This window comes from Aotus nancymaae, unplaced genomic scaffold (assembly GCF_030222135.1).
Source record: "Aotus nancymaae isolate 86718 unplaced genomic scaffold, 86718_ANA_hifiasm-v0.15.2.pri h1tg000016l, whole genome shotgun sequence".
Classification (NCBI taxonomy): domain Eukaryota; kingdom Metazoa; phylum Chordata; class Mammalia; order Primates; family Aotidae; genus Aotus; species Aotus nancymaae.
The window spans coordinates 27,608,490-27,632,248 of NW_026988428.1; positions in this window are offsets into that span (position 1 = coordinate 27,608,490).

Here is a 23,759-nt window from a genome sequence, read left to right on the forward strand (position 1 = left end):
CACTGTCTCCGCTGTACTGTTTACCCTCTCATTAAGCATAATTTTACTCAACAGCAAAGACTCATAAAGGAAAACCCTTGCATAAACTCTTGATTTTAGTGACTCCCTTTGGCATTTTCTCAGTAGTCAGTTACTATAACAATTGTACAGTCATAGTGAGCAATCTTAGAGTGTCTAAAAAAGGTAATTATTTATTATTACAATTATAGTGGGTCAATTAAGTGAAATGTAGAGCTGTAACTTTCACAGATTTATTATAGAAGCTTATAGAAGGTCACTTTGCTTTATCTTATCTAAAAATTCCTTTGTATTTATTATCATTTATTATAGCACAGGTAATAAGACTTTTCTAGAAGAAAATTGTTTTATTAACAAGCTTTTAAAATGATAAAATAATGGCAACTGTTGTGTGGTGAAATAATCTGTAATTCTGCAAAAATTTAGCCACAAATGTAATCTTTGACTACTGTATTACAACTCAACATTTTTAAACACACACACACACACACACACACACACATATACATAATTACATATGTGCTAGTACATTTTTATATTTCTCGAGAAGCTATATAGAACTGTTGTCTTTAATAGACATATTAAAGCTTGTCATCACCTCTCCTAGTACAGTCTCCAACACATCTATCATTCAATAATATATTTATTGAATATATTTTAAAATTTACCTCCTGTATAATTTAAGGTTTATTTCCTAAATTCTTCACTCTGCATTGAAAACATTGCATTTTTCCTTTGATACATTCTGTCACTGACCAGTCCACTACAGTAATGCAGTAATGATATGCTTACTTCCTAGGACACACCCAAGCTTGCCTTCCTTGGGCAAGAATTTGCTCATGCACTGAAGTTTTTTCTCAATCTCTATGCTTTTTCAAAACCAACTTGCCCTGTATTCCACTATTCAAAATGATTTTTCATGTTAAATGAAAACTATACTGTGTACTATTTCAGGTTCATCAGTGGATGATCATAGCTTAATATTCTACCTCTTCCTGGATGATATCTAGGTAGATGTTACCAGGGCTCTGCTAAACATAAATGATAATAGAAGGAGTAATAGTAATGAAATAATAGCTAAAAATTATGCCTTGATTTTCATTGCCAAGCAGTAACCTAAGAACCTCACCTGTATGCTCACACATATTTCTCACATCTCCCCATGAAATCTTCACTTTTATTCACCCCATCAGTCTTACAGAGGAAGCATCACAGGTTCAGAGAGTTTAAGAAACTTGCCAAAACTTGCCCAGTTTGAGCATAAAGTACTGAAGATGAAAATCTGAAACTTCTGATTCCAGAGCTTTAGAATTTAACCTTAATCTTTTGCTTGCTCCCTGTTTTAATCCCCAAGAATGATTTAAATTGCACATGTCTATCACCTTGGTAATCTAGTGATAGAGATTCTAAGGCAGATAGATCGTTAACACAAAATCATGCTGTATTTCATCGAGTATTGTCCAGTAGATTTTGCTGGTACTCCATTTCCAGTAAACTTAACTTTCATTGAATTATTCAAAGTGATTGACACATTAGCTTGATCCATTCATTCCATATTATATGCATATATATGTAAATATATACAATTATTTGTCACTATTCAATTATATTAAAAAATCAGAACCACGGGAAAATAATTGTAAATGAGCCAAAATATTTGTTTGGAGTCAGTTATCTATGAAAATAGTCTCTGTTAACTATAAAAATAAGTTCAACCAAATCATAGTGCATGCAATAGATAATCCACAGTTAATGATCAATAACATTATCTGGTTGCTTGCAGATTCTGATTTCCTCACATTTGCCCATCTTCTGATTTTAGAAGGAATTTGCCTTTCCATTTAGTGAAGCAATATGTGGAAAACTCTTTTTTAAATCAATTTCTCAGCTCTTTCCTCCTGCTGGAGATGTAGCTTTTAGAGGTATATGTGAAATATTGGACTTGCTTCTCATTATCACCTGCTAATTACCTACTGTGAAGAATGTATTACCTCATAATGACACATGATAAAACTTTGATCAAAGCTTTTCCTGGTACACAGAAATAACAGTGTGAATGTCTTTGTTTTCAGTGACTACATTGTCACAAAACGGGGAAATTTTTAGGGGCATCTAATTCCATAAAACCACTATTTCCTCTATATACCCCCCAAAATGTGTAAGAAAATGTTTTTTCCATCTATGAGATCATGAGGGGAAAAATCACCTTTCTATGGAATCATTAACAATGTGAAGTAATTAAATAGACATGGCTTTAGAAAATGCTGGGCTCTTTAATTACATTAGCCAAAGATCATGAGACCCTCTCTGCATGGTATTCACACCTGTCGCATATATTTATACCTAAGTTAACATACATGGTAAGATGCAACGTACTTGTGCCAAGAAATGTTTTAGTGAGGCACACAACTATATGTGGGTATATACTCCAAACATGGTAGCAGCTACAGAAAATTTTACTCTATTTTCAAAATTAACTAAAGAGAGTCTAGTAAATTCAGATAAAAATGTAAAGACTTGAGGATTTTAATCACAAATTTAACATAAGGCCCTAACTAAATCTGAACTGACAGAGTTTAGAACAGTGAAGAAACTGTAGTGACATACTAGGGAAAAATGTGGTTTTGGTGTTTGTGAAGTTTATCACAAGTTTATCATGTTTTTCTCATGAATTATTCAAATACTAAAGACAAAGATGTTTCAATAATAACTATTTTTAGAGAAACAAACCAAAAGAAGAATTAATAAAATTTCGCATTTTTATCAACTTGGAAATATCTTATATGTTAGAGTAAGCATTATTCTCCAAGCAAGAATAAACACCACATGCCACTCTAGCCTGGGTGACAGAGCCAGACCCTGTCTCTAAAAAGAAAAGAAAAGAAAAGAAAATCATAAGCCCCAGAGTTACCTAAATTTCAAAAAAATGCCCTCCCTCCCAGGCCCAAAACGTGACTCACTGGATACTGGCACACTCTTGCATCATGTGGCTATGCATGTTTACCGCAGGATTCGTTAACACTAAAGCTGTTTCTCAAGCTGAAGAGCTTTCACTAATAGAAATGTTTGTCCTCTGAAATAAACTCTGGGGAAGAGGAAATGCCAGTGAAGTCTACAAACTTATATTTTATTGTTATTCTCCAGGTGTTTGTAGAACTGGGACCTATGGCGAATCTGTAAGTTGTGTATTTTTGCTTTCACATTTCTTTCTAGGTATGGCCGTCTCTTTTCTAGAAAGTAGTTTTATCATTGTGAAAATAATGATAAATGTTCAGGTTTGTTACATAGGTAAACATTTGCTGTGGTGACTTTCTGCACATATCATCCCAGCATCCAGGTGTTAAGCCGAGCATCCACTAGCTGTTCTTCCTGATTCTCTCCCTCCTCCAGTCCACTGCCCTCCACAGGCTCCAATGTGTGTTGTACCCCTCCAGGTGTCCATATGTTCTCATCATTTAGCTCTCACAATTAAGTGATTACATGTGGCATTTGGTTTACTGTTTCTGCATTAGTTTGCTAAAGACAATGGCCTCCAGCTCCACCTGTGTTCCTGCAAAGGACGTGATCTTGTTTCTTTTTACTCCGTAGCATATGTGTACCATATTTTCTTTATCCAGTCTACCATTGTTGGATATTTAGCTTGAATGCACATCTTTGCTATTGTGAATAGAGCTATAATGAACATAATGTTCACGTATCTTTATAATAGAATGATTTATATTCCTTTAGGTATATATATCCAGTAATAGACTTGCTGGGGCAAATGGTATGTCTCCCTCTTAGGTTTTCCAGGAACCAACACACCGTCTTCCAAAATGGCTGAACTAAGTTACAAACCACCAACAGTGTAAAAGCATTCCTCTTTCTCCAAAGACTCTCCAGTATCTGTTGTGTTTTGTCTTTTTAAGTAATAGCCATTCTGACTGGTTTGACGTGGTATCTCTTTGTGGTTTTGATTTGCATTTCACTAATGATCAGTGATCTTGAGCTTTTTGTCTCATGTTTCTTGTCCACATGTATGTCTTCTCTTAAGAAGTGTGTGTTCATGTCCTTTATCTGCTTTTTAATGGAGTTGTTTATTTTTTTTCTTGTAAATTTATTTAAGTTTCTTGTAGATGCAGTATATTAGACCATTTTCAGATGCATAGTTTACAAAATTTTTCTCCTATTTTGTAGGTTGTTCTCTTCAATCTGTTGATAGTTTCTTTTGGCAGTGCAGAAGCTCTTTAGTTTAATTAAATCCCATTTGTCAATTTTTGCTTTTGTTGCAATTGCTTTTGGTGTCTTCATCAGGAAATCTTTGCCCCTGGCTATGTTCTGAATGGTATTGCCTAGGTTTCCTCCTAGGGTTTCTATAGTTTTGGGTTTTATGGTTTTTATGCATCTTAGGTGATTTTTTTATATGCTGTAAGGAAGGGGTACAGTTTCAATTTTCTGCATATGGCTAGCCAGTTGACCCAGGGAATCCCTTCCTCATTGCTTGTTTTTGTGAGGTTTGTGAAGATCAGATAGCTGTAGGTATGTGTCTTATTTCTGGGTTCTCTATTCTGTTCCTTTGGTCTATGTATCTGTTCTTCTACCAGAACCATGCCGTTCTGGTTACTGCAGAGCTGAAGTAAAATTCGAAGTCAAGTAGCATAATGCCTCCTCCAACTTTGTTCTTTTTGCATAGTATTGCCTTGGCCATTCAGGCTCTTTCTGGGTTTCATATAATTTTTAAAAGTTTTCTCTAATTCCATAAAGAATGTTATCATCAGTTAATGGGAATAGTATTGAATCTATAAATTACTCTGGGCAGCATGACCATTTTAACAATATTAATTCTTCCTATCTTGAGTATGAAATGTTTCTTCATTTGTTTGTGTCCTCTTTATTTGAACAGCAGTTTGTAATTCTCCTTGAAGAGGTCCTTCACTTCTCTTGTTAGTTTTATTTCTAGGTATTTTATTCTTTTTGTAGCAATTGTGAATGGGTGTTCATTTATGATTTGGCTCTCTTGCATGTCTATTATTTTTATATAGGAACACAAGTCATTTTTTTATGTTGATTTTGTATCCTGAAACTTTGCTGAAGTTGCTTATCAGCTTAAGAAGCTTTTGAGCTGAGATAATGGGGTTTTCTAGATATAGGATCATGGCATCTACAAATGAGAATACTTTCATTTCCTCTCTTCCTATTTGAATGTTCTTCATTTCTTTCTCTTGACTAATTGCCTGGCCGGAACTTCCAATAGTATGTTTACTAAGGGTGGTGAGAGAGGGCAACCTTGTCTTGTCCTGATTTTCAAAAGGAATACCTCTAGGTCTTGCTCATTCAGTATATATTGGCTGTGAGTTTGTCATATATGGCTCATTATTTTGAGTATGTCCTTTTAATACATAATTAAGAATTTTTAACATGAAGGGATGTTGTATTATATTGAATGCCTTTTCTGCATGTATTGAGATAATTATGTAGTTTTCATCCTTAGTTCTGTTTATGTGATAAATCACACTTACAGATTTGCATATGTTGAACCAACTTTGAATCCCAGCGATTGATCATGGTTTCTAAGTTTTTGGATGTGCTCCTGGATTTGGTTTGCTGGTACCTTTTTTAAAGATTTTTGCATAAATGTTTGTCAAGGATATAAGTCTGAAGTTTTTGTTTTTGTTTTCCATGTATCTTTGCCATGTTTATCAGGGTGATGCTAGCCTGCTAGAAAGAGATAGGGAGGAGTCCCTCCTTTTCATCTGTTTAGGAATAATTCCAGGAGGAGTGGTACCAGCTCTTCCTAGTAGTTCTAGAACAATTGAGCTGTGAATCTTTCTGGTCCTGGGTTTTTTGGATGGTAGGCTATTTATTACTGCCTCAATTTCAGAACTAATTATTGGTTTATTCAGAGATTTAATTTCTTCCTGTTTCAATCTTGGGAGGGAGTATGTGTCCAAGAGTTTATCCATTTCTTCTAGATTTTCTATTTCATGTACATAGAGGTGCTTATAATATTCTCCGATAATTGTTTGTATTTCTGTGAGGACAGTGGTAATATCTCCCTTCTCATCTAATTGTGTTTATTTGAATATTCGTTCTTTTCTTCTTTATTAGTCTAGCTAGCAGTCTATTTATTTTATTTTACAAAAAAAAAAAAAAACAAAAAACAGCTCCTGGATTGTTTGATTTTTTGAAGAGTTTTTCTTGTCTCTATCCCCTTCAGTTCAGCTCTGATATTGGTTATTTCTTGTCTTCTGGTAGCTTTGGGGTTTGTTTGCTTTTATTTTTCTAGCTCTTTTAGTTGTGGTGTTAGGTTATTAACTTGAGACCTTCCTAGCTTTTTGATATGGGCATTTAGTGCTACAAATTTCCCTCTTAACATTGCTTTAGCTGCATCTCAAAGATTCTAGTATGTTGTCTTTTTTGTTCTCATTAGTTTCAAATAACTTCTAGATTTCTGCTTTAATTTCATTATTTACCCAAAAGTCATTCAGGAGTAGGTTGTTCAACTTCCATGCACTTGTACGGTTTTATGTGAATTTCTTAATTTTGAGCTCTAATTTGATTGTGCTGTGATTTGAGATACTTTTTTTTATATAATTTCAGTCATTTTGAATTTCCTGAGGAGAATTTTAGTTTGGATCAGTTTTTGAGTAAGTATCATGTGGTGATGAGAAGAATGTATTTTCTGTGTTTGGGAGGGAGAATTCTGTAACTATCTGTCAGATCATCTTGATCCAGAGCTGATATCAGGTCCTGAATTTTTTGTTAATTTTCTGTTCCGATAATCTGTCTAATATTGTCATTGGAATGTCAAAGTTTCTCATTATTATAATGTAAGAGTCTAAGTATTTCTGAAGATCTCTAAAAACTTTCTTTATGAATCTGGGTGCTCCTTTAATCTGTGCATATATATTTAGAATAGTTAGCACTTCTTGTTGAATTTTTTACCATTATGTAATGCCCTTCTTTGACTTTTTTGATCTTTGTTGGTTTAAAGTCTACTTTTTTAGAAACTAGGATTTCAACCCTTGTTTTTTCTGTTTTCCATTAGTAAATTTTCCTTCATCTTTTCATTTTGAGCCAATGTGTGTCTTTTCATGTGAGGTGGGTCTCTTGAAGACAGCATACTGATGGGTCTCAGTTTTCCATCCACCTTGCTAGTCTGTGTCTTTTAATTGGGGCAATTAGCCCACTTAGTCTTAAGATTAGTATTGATATGTGTGGATTTAATCTTGTCATCATGATGCTAGGTGGTCATTTTGCAGACCTGTTTATGTGGTTGCTTCATAGTGTCACTGGTGTGTGTACTTCAGTGTGTCTTTGTAGTGGCTGATAATAGTTTTTCCTCTCCATATTTAGTTTTTCCTCCACAAGCTCTTGTAAGAAAGATCTATTGGTAACAAATTCCTTCCACATTTGCTTGTCTGAAAAGAATCTTACTTTTCCTTTGCTTATGAAGCTTCATTTGGCCAAATATGAAATAATGGGTTGAAATTTCTTTTCTTTAGTAATGTTGAATATCAGCTTCCACTTTCTTTTGGCTTATAGGGTTTCTTTTGAGATGTCCACTGTCGGTCTGATAGGCTTCCCTTTCCAGTTGACCTTACCTTTCTCTCTGGCTGCCCTTAATATTTTTTTTCTTGTGTTTTGACCTTGGAGAATCTGATGATTATGTGTGTTAAGGAAGACCAACTCCTGAAGTATCTTACTGGGGTTCTCTACATTTCCTGATTTCAGATCTAGCTAGGTTGAGGAAGTTCTCCTGGCTGATATTCTAAAATATGTTTTCCAACTTGGTTCTATTCATCCTGCCTCTTTTAAGTACTCAATCAGTTGTAGATTTGATCTCTTTACATAATCTCATATTTCTCAGAAATTGTGTTCATTTCTTTTATTCTTTTTTTCTGTTTTTTGTCTGCCTATCTTATTTCAGAAAGACAGTCTTCAGGGTCTGAATTTTTTTTATTCTCTTTGTTTATTCTGCTATTAATATTTGTGATTGCATTGTGAAGTTCTCATAGTGAATTTTTTCAGCTCTATTAGGTCGATTATGTTCCTCTGTATACTGGCTATTTTGTCTGTCAGATCCTGGATTGTTTATCATGATTCTTAGCTTCCTTATGTTGGATTACAACGTGCTCCTTCAGCACATGAAGTTTGTTTTTATCCACATTCAGAAGCCCTTTTCTGTCATTTCAGCCATCTCAGCCTCAGCCCAGTTCTGAGCCCTTATTGGAGAGGTGCTGCAGTCATTTGGAGGGAAGGAGGTACTCTGGCTTTTGGAGTTTTCAGTATTTTTATACTGATTCTTTGTCATCTTTGTGGACTCTTTCTCTACCTTTGATCCTTGAGGTTTCTGGCCTCTGGATGGGATTTTTGTGTGTATTTTTTTTTTGTTACTATTGTTTTGGTTAGTTTGCTTTTCCTTTAAAATGCTGGTTTCTCCTCCATAGGGCGGCTGAGGTTTGCTGGCGGTCAGCTCCAGGCCCTAGTCATCTTGGTTTTCCCAGTACCTGAATGTATCACCAGTGAAGCCTCCAAAACAACAAAGATGGCAGCCTGTCCCCTTCTCTGAGTGCTCTGTTCCAGGGAGATACTTACCTGTTTCTGTCCCAAATGCACTTTTAAGAGATTGCTGAAACTCCAATTGGGAGGTCTCACCCAGTCAGGAGAAATGGGATCAGAGACTTGCTTAAAGAAGAAGTCTAGCTATGTTTTGGTAGAGCAGCTGTACTGTGTTAAGGATTCTTTCAGCCCCCAATCAGTTTGACCTCTCCAAATTCCACTGGCTAGACTGGCTGACATAATGCATAGCTGGCTTAGATGCCCAAATAGCAAAAGGAGGTTCCCTGGAAACCTCTTCCCAGGGCGAAATGAGAACTCTGTCAGCCATAAAATGGTCAGAGTGGCCAGTGGTCCCAGCTGAGAGTACATGCCCAGTGAGAAGAAATGCATCAGCTCTTATTTAAAGAAGCAGTCTGGTCAAGCATCCACCAAACAGCTGTGCCATGCTGGAGAACCACCTCTGCCCCATTCTGCTTAGACTCTCCAACTCCTACAGGTTGGAACAGCACATTGTTCAATTAACAGTGGTTGTGGCCTGTTCCTCCCTCAAGGCACTCTGTCCCAAGGAGAGATAAGAATTATATCTGCAGAACACAGATGGGGGTGGCTGGAGGCCCTGGCTGGGAGAAGGAATGGATTGGAGTTCTGCTTAAAGAAGCTCTCCGGCCATGTTTTGATAAAGCAGCTGTGCTGCACTGGAGGGGGGGTCCCTTCCTCATCTGGACCATTTGGACTCTCCAAAGCCTGCAGGCTGGAACAGAGGAGTCATCCAAACAGCAAAGGTGGTGGACCACTCCTCCCCCGGAAGCTCCATCCCATCTTATGCAGGGTCTGCCCTGTTGCTGGTGGCTGGCTGGAATTCCAAGCCAGTGGATCTCATCTTGTGAGGTGCTGTGGAAGTGGGGCTTGCAGACTGACGCTTCTTATACCCCTGGATTCATCCCCTTTCTTAATGGTATATGTGGACCTCCTGCCTTGCCTGAGTTGTAGTCACCATTGTTAGGGATCTTGAGGTTATAGTATGTAAAGCTCCTGGGTCTCCATCAGTGCCTGACCAGCTGCTCTGCTAAGATTTCACAAAGATCTATGTGTTGGACCCAAGGGCCCGATTGAGTGAGCTCAGGAGGGGATCTCCTGATCTGAGAGTTGCAAAGATCAATGGAAGAAGCATAGTTTCCTGGGGTTACATATTCATTCATGGCTTTGCTTGGCTGGGGTTGGGGCTCCCTTGGCTCCATGTCACTGCTGGGTAGGCAATTGTCCTGCCCAGCTTTTCCTTCTTCTCTATGAATCACATTGTGTTCTGATCAGTCTCAAGGTGAGTACCTGAATGTTTCAGATGAAGGTGCTGTACTTCCTACCTTTTTTGTTCCTCTCTGTGACTGCCACACACCATAGCTGCTTCTAACCATCTATTGTGGCCCCCTCCTATCATCATTTTTAATATTTTTACCAATAATTCCTGAAAACTGCAAAGTTCTTCAACAAGATTTAAAGCTCTTAGCACTTCAGAATAAATAAGTTTATATTAACATGTATGTAAACATTGTCTAAGTATCTCCTCTTTAAGACACTAACCAATGCATTGGTCTGACATTAGGATTGTATTTTTAAAGTCATGTTTACAGATTATTGTTCTGGCCAGTTAGATTTCAGTTCATTAACAGACTAGGAGTTTTGAGCATAAAATCACTGTAGATATAAATTAGTCCAAGAAACCTAAATTGGAAACCAAATTATTAAATTTGAGGCTTGGCCTTGTTGCCTTTTTATTGATTATTCTAGGGTAATATTTTACCTTCTCTGAACATCATTTTATTTGTTTGAAAAAATGATATCTTTGTAAGAATTAAAAAGGATACGTGTGTGTAAATATATATTATAGTAATTATCTCATAGTGGACATTGCTATGGTTTAAATATTTGTCTCTTCTAAAACTCATGTTAAAATTTAATCCCCAATGTGGGCAGCATTGAGAAGTGAGGTCTTTAAGAGATAATTGGGTCATGAGAGTTCTGCCTTCATGAATAGATTAATCATTTCTGAATTGCTAGATTAATGGGTTACTTGATTAATGAGTTATCATGGGAGTATAACTGGTGGCTTTATAAGAAAAGGAAGAAAGGCCTGAGATAGGACACTCAGCCCCCTCTCCATGTGATGCCTTGTGCTTCTTTGAGAATCTGCAAAGTCCCTCCAGCAAGAAGTCACTCACTGAATATAGCCCCTTGACCTTGGACTTCTCAGCCTGCCTCACTCACTGTAAGGAATAAATTCTTTTTCCTTGTCAATTATGCAGTTTCATATATTCTGTTATAAGCAACAGAAAACAGATTAAGACACCATTACACAAAATAATGTAATAATAAATAGAATAAAATAAATTAATAAAATAAAAGTTTTTCATACCAGTGAGTGGAGATACTGAGGTTAGAGTTTTGTTACTCCTCAGCTGATCAATGATCCTTCTTGTAAGTGTTAGGAGACTTGAGGATCTAAAAAGTGTTTTACCCAAAAGAAGAATAAGTGTTACCCATAGTGATGTGTACCCAGATCCCCATGCAAAGGATTTATTTCCTCAGCTGTCAGTTCCTTCAAGGATCACCTCTTCCTCAACGTTACATTTTTCCCTAGGAATCTCACACATAAAGAGTGAAATCATCGGGAGAATAAAGATATGGCCTGTTAGGCACAATGCAGAAAAATGTTGAGGTTTCAAATTTAGTTTGGAGATCCAATGTGGGTAAATAAAGCTACTATTGACCTATATTAGAGCTCTACTTCTCCCTTTTCCCTGTTTCCTTCCATTTCTTTCATTAGCATTAATCCCAAGGGCACTCCCTACAATCGTTCTACTCACAAAACTCCATTGTACAGTTATCTTTTCAAGGAACTCATCCTCCACCACGAAAACAGGAGCTGGAGCAATAGCCTCAATATGGGCATCAACAGTTTCATAAATCCTATGTGTTGATTATCTACCATAGATAATAGACTATGCTATATTATTTTTTATCTCAATTTCCTCACAAAAATGTGCCAATTACATTACACTCATCTTGCCATTCAAAACATGGAGATCCAAAGGTATTAATCCCAGTGGCAACATCCCATTAAGTGAATTTAAAATTGGAAAAGAGTGACAGGAGAGAGAAATAGCTGAGAAAGAATAAAGTACTAACTTAGTGGGCAAATACCTTTCTTGCAAACCCAACTGTCTGTCTCCAGGATTGTGTTTTCTCTCACTCTATCTTAAAAAAAAGTGACGTATGCTTCTTGATTGGTTGATGAGCTTTTGCACGTGTTCTGTACTATAATTTTTGCCACCATGGTAATAGACAATGAAAATCTTTATTTTTTTAATAATCTAACATTTATTCAACACTTATGATATTCTGGTATTATTCTAGTTATTGGGGTTATGGCATGGAGGGAACAAGAAACACAAGATTTCTGTTTTTATGGAGCTTGCATTTTTATGGTGTAAACTAAAAAAATAAAATTACATAAGCAAATGGATCTTATATTATAATTTATAAATGCTGCAATAAAAATGTATTAGAGGAGTAAAATGCGGAGTAATATGTGCAAAATCACACTCAGTGGCCACTTAACCAGTTGCATGGTCAATATATTTTTTTCATCTCTAATGTCGAATCAAATCTGGCTTCTTTCTGTCTTTTGTGCTGAGCATGTTTTTCCTGCAACAGGAGGAAAGAAAGGAAAAAAAAAAATAGTTTTTTCCCTTGCTTAGGGTGACCTCTTTCTCTTCTTACCCATCAGATCACAGGTCAACTAATACTGCCACAGGAAAGTTTTGTTTACTGTAATAATCAGGTTAAATTCCTCTGTTAAAGAAAAATTTGACTGTATAACATTGATCATAAACACGTTACATTTGTTTGAATGTTTATTGTTGCATATTTCTTTGACTAAACTGTATGCTACTAGAGTGAAGTAATAATTTTGTCATTTTTGCTTACTTTCATATTTCTAACACCTAAAAATGTGCCTGAAACATAATAAGAACTCAATCCATTATGCACTAAGTATTGTATTTAATACTGGGAATATAAAACAATAAACAAATAAATAAAACTGGGTCCCAGACCTCAATGATCTCACAGTATAATTTGAAAGATCAACATACAAGTTCAGCATAAATTAGATGTCCTGCTAGAGTTATAGTTTTTATATTGAATATATTTTTGTGTCTAATAATTCTGGAGACAATTAGATATTTGGCAGGATCTTAATATACAATACAAACATACATGCTCTCTTCTATGCATTATTGCATGATATATTTAAGCCATTAATTTTAAGAACATATATATCTAATGATGTCAATAGATTAATATAATTGCTCTGAAAGTTTACACTAACCTTCTCTTTAACTCATTAGTGATTTAGTCCATTGAGAAAGGTATTTTAAATAGCAGTGATTCATGCAAAGATGTGTAAACTTAACCTTCAAATTGTAAGCGTCACTCTTATTGAGAGAAAAGTTAAATTATCCCTCTTTCTCTTCAATTGAACAAGAAAAAGCACCATAATAAAATAAAATAATTTCTGAAAATATTAGTTTTATGCTTATACAGAAAGCATAACATACAGAGGCTACCAAATCCAGACACAAGAGACCAATCCTACTGTAATCCATCCTGCTTCTTTTCAATTGTGTAGCAACTAGATCAAATCTTAGGGACGTTATATTTAAATTATTTAGGATGGTGGTTTTCCAGCCAAAATCAAAGTTTAATTTATTCTGTACTCTACACACACAAATATCAAGGGATAAATACTTTTTGTATAATTTCTTGGGATTTTCGTTTTTCAGTGTAGTCATCAGAATTTCTCTCTAAATCATTATGACAGTAAATTGTCTTCCTGCAAGTGTCCAACAACAACAAAAAAAATCAAGGAAGCTTACAAACACATAATTTACTGGCGTGTAGGCATAAAATAAATCTACAAAGGTTATTTTTTAATGAAACTCAGATGAATATAATATATCATGAAGTAATAGAATATGAGAATAGTAAGTTTCCTTTAGATAAATCTGGAAAGGATATTGATTAATTGACTTAGTTAACAAAGTGGATCAGCTATTCAATGGCAGAACTATATGTAAAACTGATTTCTCAAAACTTGTAGTACTGTGCAGTTTTACTAACATGATGGTACTTCCATAACTATTTATTTTATTGTACTGCAAAAGTCCTTGAAATAATAGGAAAACATATTTTCTATATTTTATATAAAATGAGTAATTTGGAGATAGATTAACAGTTCCTTAGAGGCAGTATAAAACACTATATTGAACTTTAAAAAAAAATCAAGAATAGTTTACTTGCTGTTTCATCTTCTCTAACCTAGTAGCAAATGTACTGAGAATTTTTATGAGACCATCGCTTCATCCTCTATGAACAAACATCTAAAATTATGTGATATTATAATTTTTTTAACCAGGAAACAAGACAATTCACAATGTCAGGATAGTTTCATGCAGAAATGCTGAAATCACAAAAACAAAGCAATGGATATATATCTAGCCATATTAATTTATTTTGTGTTATTTATCTTTGCCTAAATCTTATTGCTCATTGCTGTATTAATTCCTACATTAATAGGAAATATTAAAGTTTTTATATTCCTTTTAACAAAATTAATTTACATGTTTGTACAAATAGTTTTTGACTCTTGATTAATTTTTTCAAACTTATGAGGATTGATATCTTCATGCAAACAAAGTACCATAGTGTCCTAAACATTTATCCATTAAGAAGTAATCATTCAAAAATCTTATCCTCTCCACTGTTCAGAGAAACCCATTTACAGCATTGCATTAGAAAGTGATGATGGATTAATAGATTAGGTTTGTTGTTGTTGTTCATTTTAGAATCCAGTTTAAATCCCATTTTCCAGATATTGGATCATTTTAAAATCATTGGTGACTTTAGATTTTCACTTGATGATGTAATCAATTAAAATGTATGTGGATTCATTGTAAATATCTGATGTAAGATACATTCACGGTACAATTTGAAGAAAAAAGTGGATCTCATAATAATAGTGTTAAATCATTCTGTTACATGAGTTAAGAGGTCATTTTAATAATTGTATATATTAAACTTAAACTGATTTTAAGTTTAAATTTGATTTTTAATTAAATGTAGGGTCGTATGTGTTTATTGGGTACAGCATGATGTTTTAAAGTATATAGACATTGTTTGGTAGATAAATTGACCAAGGCATTACCTCACATAGTTGCCATTTTTGTGATAAGAAACTTAACATTTACTCTCTTAGCATTTTTACAAATACAATATGTCATTATTAACTGTAGTAATCAAGATATACAAGAGATCTCTTGGATTGGTTTCACCTATCTGACTGTAAATATGTGTCCTTTGACCAATATCTCCCCAAACCTCCCTACCCCTAACCACCCCATCCTCTAGTAACCACCATTCTACTCTCTACTTCTGTGAGATAAACTTTAAAATAATAGGCATATGAGTGAGATCACTCTATGATCTTTCTGTGCCTGTGTCATTTCACTTATAATGTCCTCCAGGTTCATGTGTGTTACAAATAACAAAGTTTTCTTCTTTTTTATTGTTGAATAGTATTGCATCGTATGTATAGACCACACTTCCTTTATTCATTTATGTGTTGATGGGCACTTAGGTTTATTCCATATCCTAAATACTGTGAATAGTGCTGCAATAAACATGGGTCGCAGATATTTCTGGGCATACTAATTTCATTTCATTTGGATGTAACTGAGATTGCTGGGTTATATAGTGGTTCTATTTTTAAATTTTAGAGATATTTTATGCTGAGTGTGCAAGGGTGTCCACATTTTATGTTTTGTATGTTCAATAACCATTTTAACAGGTGTGAGGAGATGTTTTATTGTGATTTGATGTTTATTTCTCTAGTGAATAATAATGTCAATGATTTTCTCATATATCTGCTGGTCTTTAAGAAATGATTACTTGGGTCTTTTGTCCACTTTTTAATTGAGTTATTTGTTTTTTGTTATTGAATTGTCTGAGTGCCTTAAATATTTTGGATATTAACCCCTTACAGAAGTATAGTTTGCTAATATTTTCTCCCATTCTTTAGGTTGTCCCCTCACTTTCTTAATCATTTTCTTTCCTGGGAAGAAACTATTTAGATTGATGTAATCATGTTTGTCCATTTTTGCTTTTTTATTGCCTGCACTTGTGAAGTCATCTGCAGAAAATTATCGTTTAGACCAATGTCATGGAGACTTTCTCCATGTTTTATTCTAATATTTTCATACTTTCAAGTCTTACACTTAAATCATTAATCCCTTTTGAGTTAATTTTTATATATGGTGAATGAGTGCCTAATTCCATTCCTTTTCATATGAATACTCAGTTTTCCTAACACTATTTATTAAAGATATTTCTTCTTTTCCCATTGTGTATTCTTGACAATTTTGCTAAAAGTTAGTTGTCTGTAAATGTGTGAATTTACTTCCAAAATCTCTATTCTATTCCATTTTTCTCTGTGTCTGTTTTGATGCCAGTATCCTTCTGTTCTGATTTCTATAGCTCTGTGATATATTTGAAGTCAGGTATAATGCCTTCAGCTTTGTTATTTTTGCTCAAGAATACTTTGGATATTCAGAGTCTTTTATGTTTACACACAAACTTTTGGATTTTTTCTTTTCTGTGAAGAATGCCATTGGTATTGGCATACAGATTGCATTGAATCTGTAGATCTCTTTGAGTAGTATAAACATTTTAACAATATTAATTTTATCATTCTATGTCATTTTCAATTTCTTTCATTACTGTTTCATTGTTTTCAGTGAGAAGATATATTACCTCTTTGATTACATTCATTTCTAAGTATTTTTATAGCGTTTGTAAATGTGTTTGTTTTCTGGACTTTTCAGATATTTCACAATTAGTGTATAGAATGCTACTGATTTGGGTATGTTGATAATAAATGAATGAATACAGTAGTATTCATTTGTTAGTTCTAAGAGGTTTTTGTTTGTTTGTTTGTTTGTTTTGTGAAGTCTTCAGGGTTCTCTATAGATAAGATCATGTCGTATCCAAACAGAGGCAGTTTAACTTCTTTTCCAATTTGTATGGCTTTTAATTTTTTTCACTTGCCTAACTGTTTTGGCCAGAATTTCTAGTACTGTGTTGAATAGAAATCTTGAAGGCAGGCATCCTTGTATTTCAACAGATCTTAGAGAAAGGACTTTCAACTTTTCCTGTTGATTATGATGTTAGCTGTGGGTTCATCATGTGAGATATTTTTGTGTTGAAGTAAATTTCTTCTATATCTAATTTGTTGAAAGTTTTTAAGGTGAAGGAATGTTTAATTTTGTTCAATGATTTACCTCTGCATATATTAAAGTAATCATTTGATATCTTGTTCTTCATTCTGTTAACACCATGCATCGTAATTATTGATTTGCATATGTTGAACCATCTCTCTGTTCCTACAATAAATACCTCTTGATCATAGTAAATTATGTTTTTTAAAGTGCTGTTGAATTTTGATTAATAGTATTTTGTTTGGGATTTTTTTTTTTAATCTATGTTCATCAGTACTGGCCTGTGTTTGCCTGTTTGTTGTTGTGTCTTTGGGTTTGGTGTCACGTTAATGCTGACATGGAAAATGAGCTCAGAAACATTACTTTTGCTTTAATTTTTTGGAAGATTTTGAAAATAATTGGTGTTAGCTTTTTTTAAAAAAAATCCTTGATAGAATTCAGCAGTGAAGCAATCAGTTCCTGGACTTTTCTTTAATGGTAGACCTTTCATTACATAGTCAATCTCCTTACCTGTTGTTGGCTGTTCAGATTTTTGTTTTTTCATAATTCAATTACGGTAGATTGTAGGTTCCAGGAAATTTTCTATTTTTTCCAATTTTTTGGTGTTCAATTGTTTCTAATAGTCATTTGTAATCTTTTTAAAATTTTTGTGGTCATAGTTTTAATGTCTCCTTTTCAACTCTAATTTTATTTATATGAGTTTTCTTTTTTCTTATTTAACTAAATATTTGTTAATTTTGTTTACTTTTACAAATAACCAATTCTTTATTTTGTTGATATTTTCTATTTTCTAGCCTCTGTTTCATTTATTTCTACTCTGATATTTATTATTTCCATCCTTGTAATAATTTTTGGCTTAGTTTGTTATGGTTTATTCCAGTTCCTTGAAGTGTAGTATTAGGTTGTTTATTTGAGGCCTTTCTTCCTTTCATGATACGGGGATTTATTTGCATGAATTTCCTAGTTAGTATTGTTTCTGTTGTATCCCATAGGTTTTTACTATGTTTAATTTTCATTTATCTCAAGACATTTCTAAATTACCTTTTTAATTTCTTTATTGACTCATTGATTATTCAAAAGCATGTGATTTATGTTTCACGTATTTGTGGATTTTCTAAATTTTCCTGTTATTATTATTATAAATTATATTTAAGATATTATTCTTTGTGGTCAGAAAATAGATATAATTTTAAAAATCTTAAATTTGTTAGGATTGTTTTGTGCCTTAACTTGTGTATTAGTCAGAGTTCTCTAGACAGACAAATCTAATAGGATAGTTATATACATATATATGTAAAGTGGGGGGTTATTAAGGACTATTAACTCACACGACCACAAGGTCCCACAATAGGTTGCCTGCAAGCTGAGGAGCAAAGAAGCCAGTCCAAGCCCCAAAACTGAAGAACTGGAGTCTAATGTTCGAGGGCAGGAAGCATCCAGTATAGGAGAAAGATATAGGCTGAGAGGATAAGCCAGTCTGTTCTTTTCACATTTGTCTGCCTGCTTTTTATTCTGACCATGCTGGCAGCTAATTAGATTATACCCACACAAATTAAGGGTGGGTCTACCTTTCTGAGTCCACTGACTAAAATGTTAATCTCCTTTTACAACATCCTCACAGACACACTCAGGATTATTACTTTTCATCCTTCAATCCAATCAAGTTGACACTCAGTATTAATAATCACAAGTCTGCCCCTTGTCAACTTGAACCCATACGCATCTCCTGAGATCATACATAATCTTCAAATAAATATAATAATAAGGTCATAATTATGACTAACATAATATAACTATCCTTTGTACAACTGGAACACACCAATCCCCAATCCAAATGCAATTACATAGTTAACAATGCTTAAATGCTAAATAATATGAAGTCAATAAGTCTTATGTTGCATGATAAAGGATAAAGGAAATGAAGAGATTTTCTCAGTACAGGTATATACATCCACAAACATGTTTATAACAAAAGAAGGAGGGAATACTCATGACAATTACAGTCCTCATTTGTGCATCTGGTCATGTGGTCATAACCGGTATGGATGACTACCTTCTTCTACTACCCATTCTGATTCCCTTTGCCTTCAGCAAGCACCTCAGCAAGTAGTGTTTTTTTTGTTTTTGTTTTTGTTTTTGTTTTTTTCCCCTGGTGAAGTGACCCAAACCTTTATTCCTAGAGGGTCTGGGCTACTTCTAGTCTTGCCTGGATTAGGCTATTTTAATTCTCCATTGACCTTATTCACAGGGCATGGTAATACTAAGAGACTTCCCAAGGGATCTCCTGTATTCCATGCATAATCTTCTTACTTCAGCTGTGAAGTAGTAGACTGATTTCATCTTGATAGTCCAGTTCAGTCACTCCCTCCAACACTGTAACTCTCTTCTTAACCTGTTGACTTAAAAGTAGGAGGAACCCAAAGTGTCCAGGTGGCAATCTTAACTTCCTGTTTAGTGGAATCGTTGTTGTGTTTCCTGGTGGAGGTATTCCTCCCTCTGGAACTAAGACCTCTAGGCCAGCAGAAAGTAATGTCATGGAAAAGGAAGCAAAAATTTTGCTAGTGGATCACTAGGTGTGATAGTGGTGTTGCCATTTCCACTTCCACTTCCACCCCTTGATTCCTGGATGTGTGGATCCTGGCTATGAGAGAAACAGTACCATATATTGGACAGTGATTCAGATAATACACTGCCTTCTGGAGAACTTTGCCCCAGCCTTGCAAAGTATTGTCACCTAGTTGGCATTTTAATCGTGACTTCAGAAGGCCAGTCCGCCATTCTATCGATCCAGATGCTTCAGGATGATGGGGAGCATGGTAAGACCAGGGAATTCCATGAGCATAAGCCCACTGGTGAACTTCTTTAGCTATAAGTGAGTGCCTTGGTCAGAGGCAATGCTGTGTGGAATACCATGATGGTGAATAAGGCATTCCATGATTCTGAGGATTATAGTATTGGCAGAAGCATTGCATGCAGAATAGGCAAACCCATATCCAGAGTAAGTGTCGGTTCCAGTGAGGATGAACTTCTGCCCTTGCCATGATGGAACAGATCCAATATAATCAACTTACCACCAAGTAGCTGGCTGATCACCCCAAGGAATGGTGATATACATATCTAGGGCTCAGTGTTGGTCTCTGTTGCTGGCAAATTGGGCCCTCAGCAGTGGCTGTAGCATAGTCAGTCTTGCTGAGTGAAAGTCCATGTTGCTGAGTCAATGAGTAACCTTCATTCTTGCCACTATGGCCACTTTGTTCATGGGCCCTTTGGCCAATGACAGAGGTCGCCGGGGAAAGAGGCTGAGTGGTGTCTACAAAATGAGTCATCCTATCCACTTGATCATTAAAATCCTTCTCTACTGAGGTCCCCCTTTGGTAAGCACTCACGTGGGATACAAATATCTTCAGTTTTTGACCACTCAAAGAGGTCCATTTACAAACCTCTTTCCTAATTTTTTTTTACCAGTTTTCCAATCATGCTTCTTCTTCCAAGTCTCTGACTAACCAGCCAAACAATTGGCTAGCACCCATAATTCCGTATATAATCTCACAGCTGACCATTTCTCCTTCCATGCAAAGTGCACAACTAGGTGCACTGCTTGAAGTTCTGCCCACTGGGAAGATTTCCCTTCACTGCTGTCCTTCAGGGATGTCCTAGAAAGGGACTGTAGTGCTGCAGCTGTCCATTATCAGTTAGTGCCTGCATATCATGCAGAACCATCTATGAACCAGGCCCTAATCTTCTCTTCCTCTGTCAGTGGATCATAGAGAACACCCCATTAATCCATTGCCGCAGGCGAGAGGAGAGAAGTCAGGGTGGCAGGAATGGAGATCACAGGCATTTGAGCCACTTCGTCATAAAATTTAATTGTGCCTTCAGGATGTGCTTGATCTTGGTCACATATATACCACCTCCATTTGATGATGGAATGTTGGTATATACAACTCACTTTATGGCTAGATCGGTCAAAAAGCACTAAGTTCATGATAGACAGTTGAGGTCACATGGTGACTTGATGACTTATTGTCAAATGTTCAGTTTCCACCAAAGCCCAGTAACAGGCCGGAAACTGTCTCTCAAAACGACAGTAGTTATTTGCAGAAAATGGCAGAGGCTTGCTCCAAAATCCTAGAGGCCTCTGCTATGATTCACCTCTGGGGCCTGCTAAAAACAGCATATCTGTCTGCCACTGCCACCTCAAGCACCTTTGGATTTGCATGGTCATATGGTCCAAGTGGCAGAGCAGCTTTCACAGCAGTCTCAACCTGTTGCAGAGCCTTCTCCTGTTCTGGACCCCATCAAAACTGGCAGCCTCAAAAGTGTCACTTAATAAATGAGCCAGAATAACACACCCAAATGAGGACTGTGTTGCCTCCAAAATTGAAATAGTCCCACTAGGTGTTGTGTCTTTTTCTTGGTTGTAGAAGGGGCCAAATACAGTAACTTTTCCTTCACCTTAGAAGAAATATCTCAACAGGTCCCACACCACTAGAAACCTAGAAATTTTACTGAAATAGAAGGTCCCTGAATCTTAGTTGGATTTATTTCCCATCCTCCAGCATGCAAATATCCCCTTAATAAGTCCAGTGTGTTTGTAATTTCTTGCTCACTGGATCCAGTCAGCATAATGTCATCAATGTAGTGAACCAGTGTGCTACCTTGTGGAAGCAAAAAGAGATTAGTCTCTTCAAACAAGATTATAAAACAAAGTGGAGAATTAATATATCCCTGAGATAGGAGATAGGACAATAAAGGTATATTTTTGGCCTTGCAAGCTGAAGGCAAATTGCTTGTGGTGGGTCTCATGTACAAGAATGTAGAAAAAGCCATTTGCAAAATCAGTGGCTGGATACCAGGTACCAGGAGATGTGCTAATTTGCTCAAGCAATGAAACCACATCTGGTGTAGCAGCTGCAATTGGAGTCATCACTTGGGTAAGCTTATGATAATCCACTGTCATTCTCCAAGATCCATCTGTCTTCCGCACAGGTCAAATAGGAGAGTTATTAATGGAGAGTGGTGGGAATCACCACTCCTGCATTTTTCAAGTATTTGATGGTGGCACTAATCTCTGCAATCCCTCCAGAGATGTGATATTGTTTTTTATTTACTATACCTGCCAGTTAAGAAGCCAACTTGGGGGTTCTGCCAGCTGCTAAGTATGTCTATGCCAATTATGTATTCTGGTACTGGGGAAATGACCACAGGATGAGTCTAGGGACCCACTGGACCCACTGTAAATAGGACCTAAAATTCCATTAATTACCTGACCTCCATATCCCCTACTTTATCTGGAGGACAACAATGATGTTTTGGGTCCCCTGAAATCAATGACAGATCAGAGCCAGTATCCAGTAGTCTCTGAAATGTCACATCATTTCCCTTTCCTCAATGTACAGTTACCCTAGTAAAAGTCTAGAGGTCTCCTTGGGGAAGGATGGAAGAAAGATTAACAGTATAAATTGTTGGTAGTATAGTGAGGTCCTTCCTCAAGGGGACTTGGCCTCTCCTTCATTCAAGGGGTTCTGGGTCTGTAAACTGGCTCAAGTCTGGAAATTGATTGTGAGGCTGTGATTCTCTCTTCTTATAATTCAAATTAGTCTTTTGTCTATTCAACCTGAAAGTTTTCTGCTTATGTAAATGAAGTAGGAATGCAATAGATTTCCTATCAATTTCACTTCTAGGAATACTGTGATTAATTAGCCAATGTCAGAGCTCTACACGAGTCAGACTATTCTGATTGCTGCCTTGCCTCTGCTAACCATTGAGTAGCTATTCTCACCTTGTCTTTGGCAGTTGAGTGATACCACTTGGCCTCTGCCACTTTGGGATTCAATTATTGTCATTGCATTTACATTTTGTAGTTGAGTGACTACAGTTTCCACTGTTAGATCTGAAATACAGAGAAGAACACTTACAGGGCTCTTAAAAGATATATGTGCTGCCTTCACAAATCTATTTAACAAAGCATTGGTCAAGGTTATATCTTCTGGACCTTCCCAGCTGGGATGAGTAGGTCTAAGTGCCTAATTCACTCCAGCATTCCAATTTCCCTAAGCTTTTGGATTCCTTCCTCTACATTAAACCTAGGGAGATCAGGCATTTCCATCTCACTCACAGTGGTCTATCTTTTAATCCATATTTTAGCTAACCAAGCAAATAAACTATTAGAACCTTTTTTAACTCTGTAAGCTGCAACATTAAATGCAGCTTCCCTACTGAGTGGGTCCAATTCAATAAATTTAGTCTAATCCAACTCTTTGTTCTTTCCACCATCATCCCACACCCTTAATATCCATTCCCATGCCTGTTCTCCAGATTTCTGTTTATATAAGTAAGAAAACTCAAGCAGTTCTTTACAATGTAAAACTCTTCCTTATGGGTCACACTCTGAACTTCACCTCTCGAAGCCTGTTGGGACTTTAGTTATAGGTCTAGAAGCAAACAGAAGTGTTGGGGGTGGGTTCTGAGGAGACTCAACATTATCTTGCCTCACAACTGCCTCAGGGGAGGCCATTACTGCTGCCTGAGGCATCACAGGGTTTATTTCCACAGACGAAGGTGGAAAGGCTAATCATAGCATGGACAGAAGGAGATGTTGACAATTCTGGGGATGGGAAAGCTGTTTCCTCTGGCAAAAAAAGTTTCATCAGAATTTACAAACTCAGTGTCTCCAGCTTCATCAGAGTCCTCCTACACATTCCAATCCCAAGTTGCAGGGTCCCATTCTTTTTCAATAAATGCCTCACATTAATAGTAGGCACCTGACTAGGCTATGCATACACCTTTTGTTGCAGGTCAGCCACTCACATGATAAGTGCTTATGTTTGTTTTTTCACAATTTCAGCTCTTTCTCTACAGGAGATAAGA